The sequence below is a fragment of the Mytilus californianus genome, unplaced genomic scaffold (assembly GCF_021869535.1).
Source record: "Mytilus californianus isolate M0D057914Y unplaced genomic scaffold, xbMytCali1.0.p SCAF_4, whole genome shotgun sequence".
NCBI lineage: Eukaryota > Metazoa > Mollusca > Bivalvia > Mytilida > Mytilidae > Mytilus > Mytilus californianus.
The window spans coordinates 99,327,716-99,353,004 of record NW_026262690.1 but is presented as its reverse complement, the minus strand read 5'-3'; the positions used below and the strand labels follow the sequence as shown (position 1 = coordinate 99,353,004).

Genomic DNA, 25,289 nt, shown 5'->3' with positions numbered 1-25,289 from the left:
AAATTAATGAGAACCTTAGTATTAACCAACTATATGTTTTCATGTTTCATTATTTAGAAGAGAATAAGTTAAAAATATATAGATGGAAACTTTTACAATTCATATTACCAACAAAACACTTATTGTTTAAATGGAAACAGAAGAATGACGGTCTATGTAATGTATGTAACGAAGAAGAAGATTATAACCACTTTTTTATTTCTTGTCGATTTTTAGAAAAATTTTGGAAAAGTATTTATGAGTTAATGATAAAATCAAATTTAAATTTTAGAATATCGTTAAAGCAATTAGTCTTCGGATATAAAATTTTTGACAAAAATTATTTTGGTCTGAATTATTTCCTAACAATTTTAGGTTTTTCTATTTATAAATCATATTATGTATCTAATCAGAAATTGACAAATGTAAATGTTTATCAAATTTTTGTTCAAGAATACATTAAAAGATATAACGAAAACAGAACAATGAAATTTAATCCATTACTTAAGTCACTAAAAAGAAGTTTAGACGATTGAATAGAATAAAACATAATGCATTAAAATGTTGTAAAATTGTATTTCAAGAAATTTATACATATTATTATAATATATACATATATACCAGCAGCTGACTACTAACCTGGGTAATCAGTGGAATATAACAGGATACATCAAGAAATGCTTGGTTTCTTGGTGTAACAATGTAACAAGCATATTTGGTGAATAAATATATAATGTCGTTAAAAAAAAAAAAAAAAGTTCTGTTCAGTTGGAATACACAGATCTGTTTTGTTTATTATTGTACAATACTACACATCAAATTGAAATACAAATTATCATAGTAATAATTAACAAATGCAATAAAATTGTAAATAAATCAAAAAACATTGAATAATTTAAGCTTTCCATTAAAAATTATATTGTTCATGTATATTGTTCATTTCCTGAAAATGAATTAAGTATTAAGTTACCTGAAAAATAAATCTAATTAGTATTTCATTTTATAAACTTTTAATAATATGTTAAATTTGATTTTGAACTTTAAAAACAATACATAGATTGAATATACACAAAATACATAAAATACTTTAATATATTTGAAAATTAAATCCAGAGTATTACTTTTCATTATATTGTATTCTAAGCATGAAAATAGAAAACTAATGTTGTCACTTTTCTTAAAATAAAAGTACATGTATAAAAATAAATGAATTTAAAAATAAACTCTTAACCATAAATACTTTCCCAATTTAAATGATTAAGTCGTTCCAAAAAATGTGTAAAGTCTACTAACCTTTAAAATAAAAACACAAAGTTCTGTTCAGTTGGAATACACAGATAGTACACCAACTGAACAAACTTGTTTATATAGTACCCGCAGAAATTATCCCATTAATCAAATAAAGTAATAAACGTCGGTACTAAAATTTTGCATCTTTGAAGTGACCGTTGAATTACCCTTATTTAAACTCTTAACCTTCCCAATACACTTAAAAGTAACATGTGTAATGGGGTTTACGTAACATGGTCATTTAGTAATCTGAATCGAGTGTTTACTTACATCATAAACCCCACTGGCTAAATTTGTACATTGTCTATAAAACTTTATACATGGACATTTATCTATGGACAAGTGCAACTAAACTATGTATACATTATATTTCAAACTTAATATTTAATGAAAACTTCTCTATAATTATATCACTACATCAAGTCGAGTATAGTCTCACCCCAATCAACACCAAACCAAATATAAAACTTATTCCAACTCAGTTGCAAAGTTACAATTTTTTGAAAAATTTATTAATGCAACGTTTTAATCCTAAGGAGAGAATAGATTTTCATAAATTTCAATTGAAAAGTTGTAAAATTATGCAAGATGAATCGGTGACTGATTTTGGACATCGATTTAAATTTTTGTGTCATCGCGCATATCTAGAACATTTTCATCAATTAGAATCCTATTTTATTGATCTTTTTATTGGTAAATTGGATAAAGAAATGGGAAAATATGTCCTTTTCAAGCATCACAATACTTTAAATGATGCTATATATTTGGTAACAGAGTTTGAGTCTGTGAATATGTCTATTGACAATGTTGAAAGTAAAGTTGAGGATAGCAAAGCAGATTCTTAAGTTAGTTGTTTGAAATCTGGTTTTGAACAAATTTTTAAATTGATAAAGAAATAAGTAAACAAGAGATCCAAGGCTAAAAGATGTTTTAATTGTTCGGTATTTGGCCATATCAGAGCTAATTGTCCCAATAAGATTTGTAAACGTGTCAATTTTGTTCATGTTGTTCAACCAGAAAGACCAGTTTCTGCTACAGTTAAAAAGAATGTAAAAAAAAATCATGCAAAGTTGTCAAAAGAGTTCAAAGTTTATTTCCATCTGATTTGGATGACTGTTTTTCTGATAATTTGAAAACTACAGTGTATGAATTTTCTTGTTTGGGGAATAAGCTAGTTGAAGTTTGGATATAACAGTTTTTATGCGTTTTAATTTGTATGTTTAGTGAATTGTTTTAATAGTTTAATTTGTTTAGTATATCTGCTTTCATGGTTTAAAATAATTTGTCGTGTATAGTGGTCTCGTTATTGAGCCGGCATAGTATCAATGCCACTTCTTAATGACGATGTGTTAAGGGTATTTGTTTATTTCTTTTCATGTTGGTATGTTCAGTTTGTTGATTAGTTTCTTTGATTGAATTGGTTTATTGATGGGTTTGTCCATTGGTTTAAGATTTTTAACCCTTCTGAACAAAATGTCTTTGTTTAGTGTGGTTATGGTATTTCCTATATTGTGACTTTAATTAGTGATGGCAGAAACCAGTAGTTTGGCAGCTAGATGGGAGACGAACATGACCAGCTGATAAAGTAAGCCGTTCTTGAATCGAGAACACCTTTCTTACTTTTGGTACAACGATGGATCTCATAGAATCCGAAAACACACGCTAAATGTGTTGTAGTGATATTTACAATGGTGGACATTGCCTGGTACAACGATGAATCACATAGAACCCGAAAACACATGTTCAAAGTGTTTTTGTGAGATCGACAATGGTGGACAATACCTGGTACAGCTTTAACTATGCAGATAGACCGTTACATTCTGTTTCCGTTTAAAGGAACTTCCTTATTTATTTCTGTATATATATGTGTCCGTTTACCGTTGGAATATATTCAATGGATGCCCGTACTGTTTAATTTGTGCCGTAAAATTAACTCTTGGAGGATGATATACAGTGATGAACTTTACCGGTAAATGGACTACTTCTATGTGTTTATTGGTGAAGTAACATTAACATTATATTTGCATTTTTTTTATTGTGTTTCGATATAATAAAACATTCATTTTAAATATTTTCTTTTATCCAAATGATTAACTTCATTAACATTTGTCCTTAAGGGGGAGGAATGTAATAAATGTGGTTTAGGTAGTCTCCCTTTAATTGTTTCAGATTAGTATTTTCTTATTTAAATGATTATTTTCTGTTTAATTTGATCTAGACAGGCTAAAATACAAAGTAGCTTCAATTTCATATTACTTTATGTATTTGATGAATATTAATTCATTCAATACCATATTTTTATTTATATCTTTGAAATTCATAAGATTTTCCTTATCACTTGATCAGGAGTTGCTCCGGTGGGTTTGAACACCACTCCCCTCACGTATATATGAGCCGGCAGTGTATCACTGCCACCCTTCTCTATATACCAGCTCGCCGGAATGAATCATTCCACTCGAGTTATTCAACAGCAACTACATTTTAAAATACTTTTCTTTTCCATTTCATTTTTGAACTCAACTGTTAAATAGTATTCTTTTTCATTTTATTTGACTGTTCTAATTGAATGTTGTACATTTGTAAATAAATTGTTGAGTTCTATTTGATTTGTGTCTCTATTCTGCCAAAATCTGATATCAGGTATCCCGAGGATCGAATAGGGACGAAGTACTAGCCACTACACGTCCCGGGAGGTGTCGTCACCGACTCCCTCCTGTTACAGTATAAACATATTGTAATAGACTTTGTGCCAATTTGAACAATGCATATTAACTAATTTAACGGTATCTAAGTCGATCAAGTGAGACAGTCGAGTAGACCTGAAATAGTGTAGCTCAACACGTGTCCTATATGTATTTAGGTCACTTCCCATTGTTTACATCCCGGCGGCGTAAGAATACATATAGTACAAGTCAGAACACATGTTGGGAGCACTACAATAATAATTGTACTGGTAAACAAAATATAAGTACAACACTGATTCACACAACCGACGCCGGGACAACAAAAAGAAAACAAATAAACTGTAAGTAACAAAATGTAATTATATATACAAGTTTCAGCATTTTCTTTGAGAGTTCCACCCATGACAGGAAAATAAATAGTACACAAATTATAATGCAGGGTAAACAAATATAGGTGCACATTAATTCTAATGGGCCTTATCAAAAGGAAGAGTAACCCTTGATTAAGTAATGACTGATTGACTGGTGATTATCATTTAGAAACGACCATCTCAAATAGCCACTCCCAAAACCACCCGTCCACCTCTACACGCACACACACACCTCTCGTTCTCACAGAACCCCGGCACCACTTAATAGAAAGAGAGAATAAGATTAATTTGATTTTGAAATATCTTATATGTATTCCCGATCGCCATTTTACAAAGGACTTCCGAAAATTAGCCCTATGGTTATTTGGAGACAAAAATACAACATTTAAACACACCGACACACCGACACACATTGTATATACAAATTCAAAATTCAATAAGGAAAACATACAATGGTTATTATAATGTAACAAGTAATATTATTAGCAGAAAGCTTAAAAAAAAATGAGAAAAAGTCAAGCTGAACATGGATAATTTTATTAGCGTCCATCGTTTCCAACATCCCCGTTATTGACAGACATGGCACCATCATCATTTGTTGCTAAGCGTTCTCTATCGTCACCTTTGGCTTCATCCGTTTGTTCGGACCATTCAATTGGGGTTCGATTCCAAGCTCATTTAACATTTCACAGAAATCATCATTATTTCGAATAATGTGTTTGTCATCTTTGGTGTCTGTAATGTATATTTTGCCGTCGACCACCCATGTTGATTTCAGCTTCTTGCCTCGTACAAAAAATCTTGCATATTATGCCAGTTTACTTCTTAGTCTAGTTAATTCTTGATTGATGGAGATGTTAGCAAGATACGGTTTCTTTTTAATGTATCTGCTCAGGCGAAGAAGAGATTCCCTAACCCCGGGACTGGCTAGACGTATGATAATTGGGCGCGGACGATCAGGTTGTTGTTTTCCAGTGCGGTGACTTATTACTATATCACTTTGCAACATTGGGATTCATTTTGCTTGCAATTTGTAGTGGGAAATCTAGTGACAAAATATTACCTCCCCTGTAAACCTTCTCAATGTTTGTCCAATTTAGCAAGGACGCTATCAATTATGAATTCACGGGAAAACGTTCTGGTAAATAGTAAAAATAGAGATAAGTTGAAATTAAAAGTTCGATTTAATGTTATCACTTCCCTCCTTAAGTAGCAAACGACGAGTACAGCAGGCTATAGGAGCTTGATGTAAAATTGGTTTAAAATGTTGCTATGCGAATAATTTCCTGTAGCACCAACTTCAATTTATTTTTCTACTGGCTGTATACCTCTGTGGAACATGCTAATCATCCTTATATATATACACTAGATCAGAGAAAGTCAGGGAAATAATTCCAAAGGAATCGATAGTTATGCAGCAAAGATTGGCACTTTTGAAATTAAGCTACTAAGCAAATTCAAACGGACCTTATCTCGATATAAACATCGAATGTGAATAGATCGAGAATACCGCAAATGCATGTACAAAAATCGAGACGACCTTTTCTTAAAATTGTATAAAAATAGTAGAAAGGTACTTACTTTATAAGAATAGTTATCTTTTATTTCTTAACCTGCACAGACAGACTTTAAAATTTTATATTCACGAAAAGACAATATTTCTCTATTGAATGTACATGTGACAAGAGCTGACCGGTGTGCTCGAAAACTTCGGTGTGAAAAAATGAGTATACTTTTGGGAAATTGTAACATGCTAAGGACTTTGTGGAACACTCCGAAAATTAGTGACCCGAAAGATCTTTAGATTTTGTATGTACATGATTTTTTCCAATTTGTATTATCAATATGCAGCAAAGATTGGCATTTTTTAAATTTCAATTTCACAAGCTTCTAATGCAATTATCTCGATAAATACTGAACATAAAACATCGTGTATTTGCATGTATATTTCTAATAACACAGTTTAACAAATAATTTCTCTAATATGTACAATTATTATTTAGAAATAACTTTTGATCAGTATCGTCACCGTCATTGTTTTATTATTGACTTTCTCGACGGTATCATAAGAAGAGTGAATTTTCTTTTGTTTTCGTTCACTGTGTAGTATTTTATGGTCAGTGGTTTCTCCATAAGCCGGGTACTCCTATAACACGGACCATTTGTTTCCTGCTATGCTGCTCTATGTCATCGCTTTTTTCGCAGAAATTTTATTTCTGCCTTTAAATTGTTGCTGGCCTCAGAACTTTCATGAACAGTAATAATTTCCTGAAAACTTTCTTTTTTTTGGTCAAGGTTGGCATATTTGATTTTTAACTTTGTTAATTCACGTAGAATAGGTTTTTGTTTTCTTCAACTAGAGTATGTAGGTCACCAATGAGAATTTCTTTTACAGTTTGGGCTTTCTTACAATGTCTTTCTGGCTAATGCTGACTACAGGCGCTGTGGGATTCCATAAACACTGTCACACTCTTCTTCTGATAACAATTTATCTGATACAAGCATGAATTAAATTGTTTGAAATTTTTTTTTAATTTTGCAAAGTTCCAAATATGTGGAATAAAGGTATAATAATTCCTATGCCAAAATGTGCAACTGCAGATCCTAGAGATCTTTTATCATACAAAGGTATTATGTTAGCACCTTGTGCGTGGTTAGATGAAAGGGAGATAATAAATGATGAACAAAATGGGTTTATTAAAGGCAGCGTGAAGTACAATAGATCATATCAGCACGGTACATTAACATCTGTTATTAAAACTAGAAAAAAATGTAAATTGTCAACTTTTGTATCTTTCATTGATTTTACGAAAGCTTACGATTTTTTTCGACTACCAATTAATGGCAAAAGCTGTAACCAGGTCAGCAAGTAGGCTATTAGGGTTACTTATAGTTAAATGTAAAGTACATGGAGGTTTTCACCACAATATCTACACAAAGCTGTTTGATACGATGGTTTGGTCGGTCATGAATTATGGCTCATCTATCTGGGGCACCAGAAATTTTTATACCCCCAGACGATGCTGTGTCAAGTGATATGGGTTGGAAGCCACCTTGTGTTAAACAGTGGACAAATATTTTTAGACACTGGTCCAGATGTACAAATATGGAAAATAATATAATAAATTGTAAGGTTTTTAAATGGTCAGTGACGAGGGGCAGTTGTTAATTGAAAAATTGTAACAAAGATATGGAAATGTTGAAATCTTTTGATTTTGAAATATGTTGTAAAATAAATGATGATTTTTTTTTATAGTTATAGTATATCTCAGTTAGAAGAGAAAATGTTTGATAGATATAAAAGAGACTGGTGTACAAGAATCTTATCATATAGCACTGTTAGTAAATTGAGAACATATAAACTTTTTAAACATATTTATAACACTGAGGAATATTTGCTACAGAAAATGCTACTACGTCATCGCAGTGTTTTTTTCAAGATTTAGATGTGGTGTAACACCATTAAAAATTGAAAATGGTCTGTATGAAATGAAAAATCTTCACGACAGAGTTTGTTTTAACTGCAATATTTTAGAGGATGAAAAGCATGTACTTTTAAATTGTCCATTATATGAGGATCTAAGGAATGCTATGTTTATTGATATATTGTATTATAATGATATGTTTTTAAATTTGTCTGATGAAGAAAAAAATATATATCGTTTTAAAAATATCAATATTTGTAATATTGTTGCCAAAACCTACAATAACATTTTAACAAGGAGAAACAGTATTTCATATTATTAATTGCTATTTGTAGTATTTTTAATTTAAATTGGTATAGATATGTATTTAAATAGTCTCTCGTAATTCTTTTTAAGAATGGCACATACATATATTTTACTTGTTTTTATATATGTTTACTGTATATTTTTATTCAAGACTTGAAGAGTCAGTCCTAAATTGAGGTAAATTATATGGCCTTCCAAATACCGTTTCGATTCCTAACATCACTGAAGAGACATTAATTGTCGAAATCCGGATATGGTGTACCAATTTTTGCACCTTATGTTTGCGGTATACCATCTTTTCCGCAAGTTTATTGTTTTCTGTTTGGTATTAAATTAATAATTAAAATCCATTTTGTTACATCTGGTGATCCGTTTATTTGGCAATCGCCATGACAGTCAGCAGGGTTTAAGAACATCTGTTGTTCGACCTGCTAGTCAAATGCGTTTTGTTAAAATATACTTTTTCACTTTTTTGGTCTTATGGAAAATGTTGTTCGTACTGTATCAAGACCTCTCTACAAATAAATTTGTTTTGCCTGCACACGTATAAAATTTGCGGTTTTTATCCAACGCAATCATAGTTTTGAACGTTGTTTACAATTAAGACTTGTTAAATAATGTTAAATTATATTGCAACAAATGGCAACTCTCTTTAAATACAAACAAAACAAAATCCATGATTTTCAGTCAGTCCAAACAAAACGGTGAAACATCACATATTTACTATGAGAATGAAGCCATAGAGAGCGTATCAGAATATTCATTTTTGGGAATGTTGATAAAATGTAATGGAAATTTATCACAAAGTACCTTAGAGCTGACAAATAAGGCAAAAAAAGTATTTTTTGCAATAAAATCCAATACTAAATCATTGATTAATCTACCTATAAAAGTAGCAAATAACCTTTTTGATTCTTTAGTAAAACCAATTATGACCTATAGTTCAGAAGAAACATATTTGGATACATATATTTCTTTTTATAGAGCCAAAAACAGAGCCTTATCTTCAGGAAAACAAATTAATCAACTGGATTTTACAGACAAAACCCCTATTGAAAATATGCATCTTAAATTTTGTAAATCTACTCTAGGAATAAGAAAAAATGCATCCAATTTAGGAGCAAGAGTTGAATTAGGAAGATTGCCTATAGAATATTTTATTAAAACACAAACCCTTTTATATTATTTTAATAATAATATTAATCCATTGATAAAGGAAGCTTTTTCTCTAGCACAGTCTCTAGATTTGACTGGAACTTATTCATGGTATACATATGCAAAAAATATTGTTGAAGAGACTAATATTGACCTTAATATTTTTTTCTAATTGTAAGGACATAAAAGATGTAAATAAAATAAAAAACGATATAAAGTTAAAAATGAAAATTAGATATGAAGATTTAATTGAAACTAAATTTGAAAACATTGATGACAAAAGTAAATTTTATCTATATACAAAACTTAAAAAGGATTGCAAACTAGAATCTTATCTAAATATATCTAATTTTCAGATAAGGAGATTGATCACTAAATTTAGACTAAGTGATCACTCCCTCTTAATTGAAAAGGGGAGATATTTTAAAATCCCAAGCGAGGAACGACTTTGTCATAAATGTAAAATACTAGAGGATGAGAAACATTTTTTACTCTATTGTGATTATAATAAAACACTAAGAAATGCCTTTTTTGAACACATATGTACTGAAAATAATAACTTTAATAATTTAAATGAAGAAGAAAAAAATCATTATTTACTAAATCCATCAACGCCTTTACAACCAAATAAGTTAGGATCCTTCTTGAAAAAGTCATTAGAACTGAGGGCAGGGGACTCTTAACAACATGTTTGTTTTTATAAATTTTGATGCTGTTTTTATTGTGTTTGTTTGATATGTATGTATATATGTTTCTTGTGTTAAGGTCGCACTACAGTCAGAATTTTCTGACTCCAACCAACAGTCTTTACAGATTAATTTCTCCAAAACTACCTGATGGATTTTTAAAATCTTTAACTCATTTTAAAGCTGAAATATTACTCTTTCTTAATCTATAGATAAATTTATTTTTGTTATGATAAATCTCAAAATATAGCTCATTAATTGCCAAAAAAGTGGTCTTCCTACTTGGATGAAAATGGCACATTCAGGTCAAATGGTAGTAAAAATTTGTTTTCATCCCTTTAATCAACCATATACAAGCTACAAAACCGTGTCTCAGATTTTTGATATATGCTTCCAGTAAGAAGATATATTGATTTAACTGCTGGGTTCCAAACCTCATTTCACCTTTCATCTTTGGAGACCTATAAATTCATTTAGAAACAAATTATCCAAAAACTGGGACACGGTATTGTAGAAAATACTCCCTTTAATCACATATATCAAAGTCAAGCCAAAGGGGGTACCCATAAAGTTTATATTTTCATTTTTTCTTAACAAATCTCACGAAAAATTGTTCTGAGAAATGACCTAAAAACGGAATTTCCCCCTAAGAACCCCTATAAATGCAACATAAATACAAAAATTCCACTGAAAACACCCCAGGGGTGTTCTGACACCATTATTTTATCAATAGAACCACACACTTTGTGTCTTTGATGCTCTGATGCTGTAAATTTTGCATTAATCAAAGAATCAAGTTTCAGGCAAAAACATAACAAACAAATAATTAATGTGGAAATAACGGCCACAGTTCACTTTGAATGACGAGGTCTGACATGATAACAGAATGCCGACATGATTGATTTAACTGACAAATCTGTGCACCATTGGTAGCAATGGATGCTCAAGTTCCTCAAGGTTTATCCTAAAGAGAACGAGGGTTATGATCCCCAAATACGTCGGGTCTTATTCGCATCACCCCCTGGTTTCAGGGGAGTAAAGATTAACAGTTTCTATATCATAAAACTCTATATGCACGCTGAATACATAGTCCATACTATGTATCATAAAACAGTCAAGCTCGAACTGGTACCAATTCAGAACCGGCCACTCAGGGTAGACATGAGATGGTCTCAACAGAACTTCCTGCGGTACCGCAGGAAAGTAAAAACCTAATATGATCCGACGTACAATTACGGGAAACGATCATAACCCCTTAATCTTGCCAGATCCCGACATCCTTTTTGACTGTGACGAATGATTTTATTACAAAATAATGGACAATTAGAATCAAGTAATCAAGATAAATGCTGATCTTTATCCAAATAAAGTCAAAAGTTAAATGCATTCCAGGCGAAGAACTAATAGCAGGTATTGATAATTCTATTTTTACACTGCTGGTGTCTGAATATGTAGATAAAAGTGGTAGCCATTCATGAAAATTAGCATTAACATATATAGTTCTCGAACGTATGATTCAGCAAGCAAATCCATCGGCTTGTTTGTCTCCTCTTTTTTGTCCAAAATGTTATAGATCCGGCCTATTCTGGTCATTCTGAAAAGATAAATAAAACAGCAGCAGACAAAAGAATTGTTATTAGATGGAAGATTGCAGGGGAAGGTGGGTGGGTTTTTGAAACTTTTACATATCTACAATAGTGCCTAGTTCAATGTAATGCTGAAGAGTCATGTGACGTTGATTATCGGGAAACGAGAACCGGATCCTAATGACGCAGTAATCATTTCTCTTTCATTAAATTGGTTTATCTTATAAATGAGATAAACCGTATTAATCAAAGAATCAAGTTTCAGGCAAAAACATAACAAACAAATAATTAATGTGGAAATAACGGCCACAGTTCACTTTGAATGACGAGGTCTGACATGATAACAGAATGCCGACATGATTGATTTAACTGACAAATCTGTGCACCATTGGTAGCAATGGATGCTCAAGTTCCTCAAGGTTTATCCTAAAGAGAACGAGGGTTATGATCCCCAAATACGTCGGGTCTTATTCGCATCACCCCCTGGTTTCAGGGGAGTAAAGATTAACAGTTTCTATATCATAAAACTCTATATGCACGCTGAATACATAGTCCATACTATGTATCATAAAACAGTCAAGCTCGAACTGGTACCAATTCAGAACCGGCCACTCAGGGTAGACATGAGATGGTCTCAACAGAACTTCCTGAGGTACCGCAGGAAAGTAAAAACCTAATATGATCCGACGTACAATTACGGGAAACGATCGTAACCCCTTAATCTTGCCACTTGAGTGTGTCTATACACACTCATCAGAATCCCCCCCCTTTTTCCACAACCTAAAAGTCCATTTAAGTGAACTAGCTAAGAAGGCATTACTCTTTGTTAATACGTTTGAAACTTGGACAATAATATTTTTCCTTTTGTAATAGCTTTGTTATAATGGGGCTGTTATCCTTCCATAATATCCCCTCAGCAAAATTTGTTTTGGACGATATCACTTCTCTTGTTGTATTATCCATGTTATATATATATTTAATATCATCATAAAAACGCAATATTTTAGCAGTAATACATCCACTGATAAACCGATCATGAATTATCAGGAAGTTTTCTTCATAGAGATAAACAGTCTAATCAATAACATTGAACATCTGTCTACAAATTCGGAGATTTGGGTAACAACTAGACTGATTGTTCACTGCAAAAGTACAATCCAAGATGGTGGTATAATACCATGAATCTACCTAATTGCTTTGTTAATCTGCAATATGCACTATTAGATTTGCAAATCTATGTTCCTCTACAAAGTTTACGAAAATGCATTACCTGTATATATAATTCATGCTATCCAGGCACCCCTTCGAAGTCGTGTACATTTGTATATATTTAATTTTTATTTTCAACAAGTATCGTGACCAATATTTTAAAACCATGGGTGTATAACGTACACTTTAAAAATTAATTTATTCGTATCAATCAATATATAGAAAGTACCAAACTTCCTGTACTAAATCGACAATCACATGCATTCCTACTAGTACTTAAAATTCGGATACAGCTAAGCAGTCCGTGCAGCTTTTTGGAAAGTTCAAACTTGAATAGTTTTACGTCGAATATATTTTGTGACCTAAAAGAACTAGGTGCTAGAGTGAAATTCCATGTATTACTCTAAGTAATGGGTGTATATAGATGCATAGTTGATTAATTCCGACTAGAATTAAAAAGAAAGAGTCCATCAGCTCTGTGAATAGATAGGAATGCTAAATGTTCCTTTTAATAGAAGGAAATAGATCAAGAGTATTTGAAATAAATTTAAAAATTCATTGAGGCTCCCATCTGGATAATATACGTGTTTGTCTGTAAAAGTCCGTAACTTATATACCACATATTTGTTTTGTTTCTAAAAATAGTTGTGGGAAAGCCCATAGTTCGTGCTGACATGTAAAAGAAATGTGATAGTAAAATACAAAGGTATCCTCAATGTTCACATATCCGTGTTAGATGATGATGACAATCAAAAATATTATAAACAATACATGTATATATACAATAACATTATCGCACTTCAAAGAAAAGAGGATATTGTGTACCATGCTCTGTCTGCTGCTTCGTGAGTTTATAAAGTAATTTAATAATTGTGTCAAAAGTGCAGATAATTCACTTATTTGCTCTAAGTTGACTTGTTGATAAATTAATTGACCTGTCCATAGTTGCCTATTAACTACTGGTTTGAAGAAGACGTAGTTTATCTTGTGAACTGATTAAAGTGTGAATTTTGGCAAGGTATATTCTGATCGTATTAAATTCATTCGTAGCATGTTATGCTGTTGTTCTGGAAGTCCAGTGTCTGTTGTGTATATATATACTATCAAGAACAACGGTAAATGAGTTTTAGTGAGCTATCTGAATAACCTATACCAATAGTAATAACATATCATATGTTGAGGTCTTTTTTGAAAATATCAACTCAGCTTAATTGCTTGTTTAACTATATTTGCTTGTATAACTATATTAACACTATTTGCGTAAGTAAGAAAATTTAGGGTCGGGCATAATACATGTATGTATGATTCAACAACGTAAACATGAGCTCTGTAGATCTCTCAACTGACTTGATATTTAATATAAAAATCAAATATCAAATTATAAGCATATTATACAACAAGAACACATGCATATAAATGTAAATAGCTAGGCAAACATGCATAAATTAAAGCAAGCAAGCTAACAAGAAAAGAAACGGAAATTGAAAAGTATATATATATACATGTAACTGAGTAACTCACTCATGTAAAAAACCAAATGGCAAAGAAATCAACAAGAAATGATTGTAACAGGATGCTGTTACAAAGTCTCCCAAACGAAGCTCCCATAATTCGTAATTCCCAGGGTCGCCTGACATTGGGCAACGTCCAGTGAAAATTGGTTTGGTCCAGTACAGTTATATGCATTAGTGATGCCTGGGGACTAACCTTGTATATCATTCAAATCATCTTGGCATGACAAACCAGAATATATATGGTTTAGGGGTGGGGATCTCGACCATTTACAAGATACTAGAACATTGGGGGTGGGGAGGAACCCCTGGGGACTGGCCCTATACGTCATTCAAATGTTCATTACATGACGAACAGGAATATATATGGTTTAGGGGTGGGAATCTCAACCATTTACAAGATATTAGAACATTGGGGGTGGGGGGAACCCCTGGGGACTGACCGTATACGTCATTCAAATGTTCGAGACATGACAAATAGGAATATATATATGGTTTAGGGGTGGGGATCTCAACCATTTACAAGATATTAGAACTTTCTCAAATGGCAGGGGGTCGGGATGACCCCTGGGGACTAACCCTGTATATCATTCAAACCATCTTCGCATGACAAACCAGAATATATATGGTTTAGGGGTGGGGATCTTGACCACTTACAAGATATTAGAACTTTTTTAAATGGCAGGGGGTGGTGGTGACCCCTGGGGACTAACCCTGTATTTCATTTGATGTGCTTTATCATGACAAACCAGAATGTATATGGTTTAGGGGTGGGGATCTCGACCATTTACAAGATATTAGAACTTTCTCAAATGGCAGGGGGTCGGGATGACCCCTGGGGACTAACCCTGTATATCATTCAAACCATCTTAGCATGACAAACCAGAATATATATGGTTTAGGGGTGGGGATCTTGACCACTTACAAGATATTAAAACTTTCTTAAATGGCAGGGGGTGGGGGTGACCCCTGGGGACTAACCCTGTATTTAATTTGATGTGCTTTATCATGACAAACCAGAATATATATGGTTTAGGGGTGGGGATCTCGACCATTTACAAGATATTAGAAACTTTCTCAAATGGCAGGGGGTCGGGATGACCCCTGGGGACTAACCCTGTATATCATTCAAACCATCTTAGCATGACAAACCAGAATATATATGGTTTAGGGGTGGGGATCTTTACCACTTACAAGGTATTAGAACTTTCTTAAATGGCAGGGGGTGGGGGTGACCCCTGGGGACTAACCCTGTATTTCATTTAATGGGCTTTATCATTTAGAACATTTTCAATTAAAAAGATTGTGTCTATCACAAACGGTTTTCAATTTATAATCATTTGAAAATTTAAAAAAATAAAATCCCATAGGGTTCTATAGTAAAACCCTCTTTTCTTTTTGCCCCTCAAAGTACCCCTTTATAAACCCCATTGCACAAACAAAACCCTGATTGCACCACTAGATATGTTAGTCTAACATATTGTGAAACCCTAAGTTAATCTGACAAGCGGTTTTGGAGAACGGGTGCGGACAAGTTCAAATTTAAAAGCGGCGGAAGAAGAAGAAGAAGAAGAAGAAGAAGAAGAAGAAGAAGAAGAAGAAGAAGAAGAAGAAGAAGAAGAAGAAGAATAATAATAACAAGAAATGATTGTAACAGGATGCTGTTACGAAGTCTCCCAAACGAAGCTCCCATAATTCGTAATTCCCAGGGTCGCCTGACATTGGGCAAAGTCTAGTGAAAATTGGTTTGGTCCAGCAAAGTTATATGCATTAGTGATGCCTGGGGACTAACCCTGTATATCATTCAAATCATATTGGCATGACAAACCAGAATATATATGGTTTAGGGGTGGGGATCTCGACCATTTACAAGATATTACAACTTTCTCAAATGGCAGGGGGTCGGGATGATCCCTGGGGACTAACCCTGTATATCATTCAAACCATCTTAGCATGACAAACCAGAATATATATGGTTTAGGGGTGGGGATCTTGACCACTTACAAGATATTAGAACTTTCTTAAATGGCATAGGGTGGGGGTGACCCCTGGGGACTAACCCTGTATTTCATTTGATTTGCTTTATCATGACAAACAAGAATATATATGGTTTAGGGGTGGGGATCTCGACCATTTACAAGATATTACAACTTTCTCAAATGGCAGGGGGTCGGGATGACCCCTGGGGACTAACCCTGTATATCATTCAAACCATCTTAGCATGACAAACCAGAATATATATGGTTTAGGGGTGGGGATCTTGACCACTTACAAGATATTAGAACTTTCTTAAATGGCATAGGGTAGGGGTGACCCCTGGGGACTAACCCTGTATTTCATTTGATTTGCTTTATCATGACAAACCAGAATATATATGGTTTAGGGGTGGGGATCTCGACCATTTACAAGATATTAGAACTTTCTCAAATGGCAGGGGGTTGGGATGACCCCTGGGGACTAACCCTGTATATCATTCATACCATCTTAGCATGACAAACCAGAATATATATGGTTTAGGGGTGGGGATCTTACCACTTACAAGATATTAGAACTTTCTTAAATGGCATGGGGTGGGGGTGACCCCTGGCGACTAACCCTGTATTTCATTTCATGTGCTTTATCATGACAAACCAGAATATATATAGTTTAGGGGTGGGGATCTCGACCATTTACAAGATATTACAACTTTTTCAAATGGCAGGGGGTCGGGATGACCCCTGGGGACTAACCCTGTATATCATTCAAACCATCTTAGCATGACAAACCAGAATATATATGGTTTAGGGGTGGGGATCTTGACCACTTACAAGATATTAGAACTTTCTTAAATGGCATGGGGTGGGGGTGACCCCTGGGGACTAACCCTGTATTTCATTTCATGTACTTTATCATGACAAACCAGAATATATATGGTTTAGGGGTGGGGATCTCGACCATTTACAAGATATTACAACTTTCTCAAATGGCAGGGGGTCGGGATGACCCCTGGGGACTCACCCTGTATATCATTCAAACCATCTTAGCATGACAAACCAGAATATATATGGTTTAGGGGTGGGGATCTCGACCATTTACAAGATATTAGAACTTTCTCAAATGGCAGGGGGTTGGGATGACCCCTGGGGACTAACCCTGTATATCATTCAAACCATCTTAGCATGACAAACCAGAATATATATGGTTTAGGGGTGGGGATCTTGACCACTTACAAGGTATTAGAACTTTCTTAAATGGCAGGGGGTGGGGGTGACCCCTGGGGACTAACTCTGTATTTCATTTAATGGGTTTTATCATTTAGAACATTTTCAATTAAAAAGATTGTGTCTATTACAAACGGTTTTCAATTTATAATCATTTGAAAATTTAAAAAAAATAAAATCCCATAGGGTTCTATAGTAAAACCCTCTTTTCTTTTTGCCCCTCAAAGTACCCCTTTATAAACCCCATTGCACAAACAAAACCCTGATTGCACCACTAGACATGTTAGTCTAACATATTGTGAAACCCTAAGTTAATCTGACAAGTGGTTTTGGAGAACGGGTGCGGACAAGTTCAAATTTAAAAGCGGCGGAAGAGGAAGAGGAAGAGGAAGAATAATAATAATAATAATAAGAACTGAGCAAAAACAATAAGTCTTCCCAAACTTCGTTTGGGAGACTTAATAAGAACTGAGCAAAAACTAATAAGTCTTCCCAAACTTCGTTTGAGAGACTTAATAACAATAAGTCATCGTACTGCCTTCAACAATGAGCAGGGCCCATACCGCATTAATAACAATAAGTCATTTTACTGCCTTCAACAATGAGCAGAGCCCATGCCGCATTAATAACAATAAGTCATTTTACTGCCTTCAACAATGAGCAGGGCCCATACCGCATTAATAACAATAAGTCATTGTACAGCCTTCGACAATGAGCAGAGCCCATACCGCATTAGTGAGTAATTAAAAAACCCCAAAAGAAAAATGTTAAATAAGTCAAACGAGAAAACTGTAGGCATAAATTATGTACATTTTATTTATAGTAATGCCGATTTAAGTGTATCAAACAGTATTAGGAAATATTTAAGACTGTTCAAAGAATTTGCACGTGTAAATACTTTAATCGAAGCCATCGACTCTGATTGGATTTATTCTAACGCTATAGCGTCATCCGCCACAAAATTTGTCATTTGTCTTCTAAATCTCATATAGTGTATTTCATTTACTACGTCAGCTGAACCATCTAACACATAGTGTATAATTGTGTATAATAAGTGGTATAATGTTATTAATAGATAAAGGTTGACGAATTTGCACTTATTGCCCTCGTGTGTATCTTGTGTGTAATAGCGCTAGGTGCGTCTTTCAAACGACTGCATGCTGATATAACATATTGTACATTGAAGCAGAGACATGTAAAACTTACATATTATGTCTCTGATTAAAGTCTCAGTGCGATCATATTGCTCATGTGAAATTCAAATTAAATATATGACATCAAATAATAATAATAAATAATCCTTTCAGTAATCTTATGTTTATCACTATCAGATTAATCTTATTCGTTATGAGATAAATTTCAATTAGAATAATTATACGCCGCAAAACATCAACTTTTTTATAAATTCAACATACCAAGATTAATGTTTGACGAAATCTGCAAACCGCTGGAACCAGGTTATGAATTCTTTGGATCAGTGGTTCTCCTATTCTTTTGAATCGTGTTTTCCTTGTGCATGTTGTGTGTGCCGTGTGGAATTATAAATGGGGGCTCCTGGTGTGAAGATTTTGTTCTGCCATTAAATTGATCACCGGTCCATGAGCCACTGACAAATTGGAAGCTGTCCCTGTCATTGGTGCATTGTATAATTTTTATGGCGAAGATACATTAATTAAATTGTTCTATGATCTTTACACATCCATACAATGTCGAAAGAAACTGGAGGTGTTCCTCGTGTTGATGGCATCGAGTTCGGTTTACCTTTTAATTTCGTCATTTGCTGGCCCTTGCAAATGAAAATCCTTTCTTGGAGAATTACCTTGTCTCTTCGATAGTTTCATATCAAAATATTGTAATATGACATGCGGATGTCAATGATTTTTTACGATTGCATTTTTGAAACTTTTACATATCTACAAGAGTGGCTAGTTCAATGTAATGCTGAAGAGTCATGTGACGTTGATTATCGGGAAACGAGAACCGGATCCGAATGACGCAGTAATCATTTCTCTTTCATTAAATTGGTTTATCTTATAAATGAGATAAACCGTATTATGTGTGGCACTGTGCAACACTAACTTGGCATTTAGCGGGAGTTTGACGTCACAGATTTGACCAACATCTGTGATGTAGTAATTAAACAGAGACAAAGCTCCACCTCTGTCCAGACAGTCTAAGATAAGAGAATAACAAGATTGACCAGCTGCATATAATCAATATTTAACATCATTATTCTCACTATAAAGAATAATTTTCATTTGTATTTTAAAAAGAAATATACTATTACTGAAATTAGCTAGAACATTAAAATTGTGCATCAAAAGACATCTTCATAAAAAGATCCAAGACCATCCCCTTCTTTTGAGTTTTATGGAATAGAAAAATTTCAAATAAACTTAAAATTGGTTAAAATGCCTAAAACTGTATTTAAATGTAGAAGACCAAATAGAAGAAATTTATACAGGTAGTCGCAGGTTTTCAAAGATACTTTCACACTATTTTCCATATTTTTTTTCATTTTTGGTAGATTTCTTCCCTTTAGATTTTTCCTTTTCATATCTTTTTCTTTTTCTCTGTTGATAAACATGTTATATAAATTACTTTTGTTGCAATACAATGAGATAAGACCACAATATTTATCTTGTGGTCAGGGATTAACAGCTGGACACTGGTATCAACAGATGATTGACATATTAGCCCCTCCTAAATGCATATATATTTAGATTAATTACCATGTGCTTTTATTTACATAAGTTCATTATCAATTTACTCCCTGTTGTGATATGAGAATGACTTTGGGATTTTTACAAACTGTGCAGAATAATACTTAATTCAAAATTATGTGATAAAAAAAATATCTTCAAAAAATCATTGTTAGACTGTAGTGCTACCTTAAAGGTTTTTAGAAGGGTTTATAGAGCATTTTGACCATTTTTGCATTGTTTCCATGGTAACGGCAGCCATTTTGGAAATTCCAACGCCAAATGCCACATCTACAAATACTGCTCATCATTACTGTGAAGTTTCATCAAGTTTGAAGCATTATGAAATTTTTGAAACTTTTGCTGCAGTTTCCATGGCAACATAGAAGTTCCGATCATTGTCAAAATCATCCAAAACCTGTATATAGTGTACAACTACATTGATTCAAAATTTGAAGATTTTAAGTTCAAGCATACCCAAATAATTCACCAAACCCTAAAATTTTATTTTTTCACCTTTTTTCGGTTTCCATGGTAATAGCAACCATCTTTTAGTTCCAAAGTTGCACTGCAACTCTAAAGTTGGTGTTCCTTGTTATAGTGAACAATCATTTAGATTGGTTCCATTGACTCTGAGAAAACTCCCGGACAAAATTAGGTGGAATAATAATACTGAAAAAGAAACAGAGGAAAAGCAATATGTCACCCGAAATTGTCGATCGGGTGACATAACTAGATTTGCCATTGCAAGCAATAGCGGATGTCACCCTTCCCCCATTGACACTAAGCCGCAGCCATTTCGAAAATTTTAAACAGTTATGCACATATATGCATTGCTATACATATTTCTGTAAATTTTCAGTACATTTAAAGCATTTTGGAATTTTTCACATTTCTGTCGATTTAATGGCAACGGCAGCCATTTTGGAAATTATAAAGTCAAAAATCTCAACTATACTTGCCAGTTAACAATTGTATTTAGTTTCATTAAGTTAGAGCAGATTGTTACCCCTCGAAAAGAAATTGTCAACCTTGGCTTCGCCTCAGTTGACAATGTTTTCTCGGGGTAGCAATCTGCTCTATCACCCTCTCAGCTATGTTTTATTTATATAATATAAACTCTTTAACTAAGCGTCTTTTTCAACATTCGCCGCTCCACTACTTTAACCGACTGATATATATAGTAACATAAACAGGATCAATCTTTCAAAATTACAATATAAACAAACACTTTCAAAGCAATGCAAAAAAAAAGAAGAAAGACGCTTTTAGAATTAAATAAAACTTAAATATTTAGCTAATACGCATACCAAAACTCAGATTACTGTATCCGCAGCTGGTAAGAATAGTCATTTCCAACAACAACAAAAATACAAATAAAACAAGAAATTAGATTAACTTTCAATTTCATATAATAAAAATGCATTTTTTTTACATTAAAATTTAGTTGTAACTCAGATTTTGAATTGATTGATTTGAACTGCAAATAAATAATAAAAAAAAAGAATTCCTCACTAGCATATTACATAGTAACATGCATACTCACAATTAGAAACTATAACAAATTTCTACCATTTCATCGTACTGATGTGGGAATCTAATGTCTAAAACACAATTTATTACAATTTCCCAAATCAGAAAGTCCGTACATCACTAAGAATGATCCATAAATGAAATGCCTAATAAGGGAGTTGCATTAATTATAAACATTGCACTGACAATGAAAAGAATTCTTGATTAAAACCAATCTTCTACTTCTGGAATTCTTCTGTCCACGTCAGGACAACCCTAAATGAGTAGGTATATTTCGGTTATCTCTATGAACATTAAATCCTCCACCATATTAAAACTATCACCATATATACACTAAAAGCATCAGGGTTGATCTATTAGTAATTGTTCATGGCGCAGTAGCAATGTAGTAAAGTTTTATAACAGTTATTTCTTCTTGATATCTAAAGTTCTATATCTAGCCACATGAAGAGCATATACCATATGTCTTGATATGTCTTCTTTTCGTTGGAGTAAGTGAATCTCTCTTGTATACCGGGAAAGTAGCACGGAGCAATCCAAAATTATTTGTATTTGGTCATCGGTGGGTATGTCTCTTATTCTGATGTTTAAGCAGTCGGAAATTAGTTCATCAATTTCGTTGAGATATTTTTCTCTAATGTATTGAAGTATTTTACAATTTAGTAAAAAGTGAGAGCGATCTTCGATATCTATATCACATAGTTTACAGATATGGGTTTCGTTCAGGTTATATCTTGATCTACGAGATTGTAGAATGTAAGTATCAGTAATAAGTTTTAATTTCACGTACATACAGACAGCCTCTCTGGTTGGGTCACTTGTATTACCAATGGATAATAAAGTATGACATTTTCCTGGGCCATAAAAAAGAATATGTTTGTTTGCCCTAACAATACCTACCCAGAAAATAGCTGCCTACTCAAAATCTTTTATTGCCCTGATGTGAAAAAGTTTTTTTTTTATCAAGATAGGCATGAAGACTAAAAAACATCTGACACTTCAATTTCTCTTTGCCAAAAAAAAAAGAAAGAAAATACCTACCTACCTACCTTTGAGTAGGGTTTGGGCAAACCAAATATTTTTAAGTGTGGCCCTGGTGATAAGTTAAATGTTCCAAGGTATTTCAATGAAATATAAGTACGACTTTTTTTGTATTAGTAGATTTCTCCAATAGCGGTCGATTGCAATACGGACGGATTTCTTCCATGAATGTTTCGTTGGTGGATCATTCAGAAGTAGGATTGGTGATGGGAATTCGTATTTGAACAGTATTCTCTTGATCGCTATGAACCAGCTGTTACTTTCTTCACTTTTAGTAATTAGTTGCCTTCTTGCTATTTTCTTTTCCAAATTTTCCTCATTTTGGTTACATATGTTATTAAATAGATTTAATTTAATGATTTCTGATCGATTTGAGCTTCATTAGGTTGGATACCAGATAGTATGTAAATACTAGGATCTGGAGCAGATATTGGTACAGATAATATTTGTTTTAATAGTTTCTTCTGAAATTTTCCCAATTTAAGTAGGTTTTGAGATGTTGGTAGTATAACTTCTAGACCATATGTTAGGATAGGTTGTATAAAAGTTCTTACTAGTTGTATAGCAGTTAGTACTAGGATCAAGGCCGTTTTCTCCATGCATACCAGCTGACATTAAACTGTAGGCGGCTCTTCTTGATTTTGTGAGTATTTTGTTCGACAGTAGCATCTTATGTTTTTTGATTCGTTGTTGATCTTAAGATGCCAAATTGTGGAGATTTTTTCAGTAACTGGCATAGTATTATTATTTATACATATGAGTACCGGATCGTCGGTTTTTTGCGATTTGAAGGTTGTACTTGTAGGACTACACTTTTCAGAGGTTGTAAAAGGTAGCGATGGTTTTCACTGTATTGTACAGCTATATTCACTAGATATTGTAATTCATGTGGATATTCACTTACGATAGCTACATCGTCAGCACATGCTACTGCATTTATCAGTGTTTCACCTATCTCACATCCAGATGTAGTATTTTTAAATGTATTGAGCTGATCTTCAATATATACTTTATATAGATCGGCGCTTAATATTCAGCCCTGTTTAACGCCTTGTAGGACTGGAGATTTCAGTTGACCATTTTATGCGAGGTTCTGTGTTCCTATGAATTTCCTCAATAAGGAGCCATGTTGATGGATCGGTGCCTGATATATATATACTTTTCTTAGCAGCATTTTTACTACGACTACATCGAAGGCTGATTTTGCATCCACTAGGACTACATAAAAAGGTGATTTTCTTGTCCATACTTCTAAAATGATGGCAGCATTTAATGGTGAAGTATTTGCCGTAAAGCCTTTTTGTAGGATAGACTGTAGCTTTAAAGAACCCGATCTTAATTCTATTCGTAAGATGAATTCAATGATCTTCAGTAGTATGGGAAGAACTGTAATTCCATGATATTTTTTTGCATCGTTTTGTCTCCTTTGTCCTTAAATACGGGTGAAAATAAACCGGTTTTGATGATGTCTGGGAGTAATTTTTTTGGAACATAAGATTAATCAGCTTCTGTAAAAATGTTTTAAACTGATGTCCAGCAAATAGGAAGTTTTCAATAGATATTTCAAATATATCGTCAGCTTTTCCTCTTATGGTTTTCTCAATAGTATCTAGATCTACGCGTTTGGTAATATAATGCTCACTTATCCTTTCTTTTTTAAAGAGTAATTATCCAGTTCGCATAGAGTTAGGTGTTGGTAGTTAAAGTCCGGGTGTTCTGAAGGAACTGCTTGTTTGTTGAAGTGTTGATTCCAGCCGTTTATTATATTCTATCTTTCAAAGACTTCGTTGTCAACATGTAAGTCATTTATGAATGTGTTCCCCTTTTGTCTTTGTTTGCGTATTAGTTTGAAAAATTTCTGTTTGTCGTTCTGATTTTAATTGATGATGTCATTTCTTTCATTATGCTTCCTTTTAATTTCTTCGTTTCTAATGGCTGTCCTGAAAGATTTACGGGTGAGTTTCTTCTCCTTTAAGAGTATATTATCTATATTGGTAGGTCTACCAGCTGTTTTCCAGTTTTTATATGCTAATTCGTTTGCTGCTAAAGATTCCGAAATTTCTTTGTTCCAGATATTGAGTTTCAATTTATTTTTGCCATACGTTTTCTGCGGGTCCAGCTGTTTCGCAGTGTTATTTAAGAGGTCCATTGCCTGTAGGATGATCAATTCTATATTGATGTCATCAGTGTTCAACATTTCAACATAATCTCCAATCTCTCTTCTTATAGTCACTTCTTATCTAGATTTATCTACTTTATCCCATTTAACTTTCCGTTTTTGTTTTTCAGGATTCTTTGATTGTTGTTCTTGTGCTATGTTGCATTTAATTATCAGTGATATAGGATGATGAAGATCAAGAGATCATTTGAGCCTTGAGCACTTTACAATATTCTTGATTCAGATTCAGATCCAATAGGTTATCAAAGTCGCACCTTGCAACAATGAAGCCAGTTAACCTGATTAATGCTCCAAAACAAAAACCATTATTTTGTTTTTTAAATTCCCCATGTTTATTCATGAATTTGGAGATTTTTTTATAAAAATTAGGGCGGACTCTATAGGCGAACGGACTCAGGGCAAACGGACCCAGGGCGAACATGTAATTAGGGC

The 25,289-nt window shown here is 33.3% G+C and overlaps 2 long non-coding RNA genes across 4 annotated transcripts in view; one reads left to right on the top strand and one right to left on the bottom strand.

Annotated features, from left to right (window-relative positions):
• The window catches only part of LOC127699011 (uncharacterized), a 314,933-nt gene that overhangs the window by 41,170 nt on the left and 248,474 nt on the right, over nt 1-25,289 (top strand). The window lies entirely within an intron of this gene.
• LOC127699051 (uncharacterized) lies at nt 10,723-19,145 on the bottom strand. The gene is made up of 2 exons (XR_007981051.1): nt 18,818-19,145; nt 10,723-11,490 (listed from the first exon to the last, which is right to left on the bottom strand). It is a non-coding gene; the product is annotated as an uncharacterized LOC127699051 (long non-coding RNA).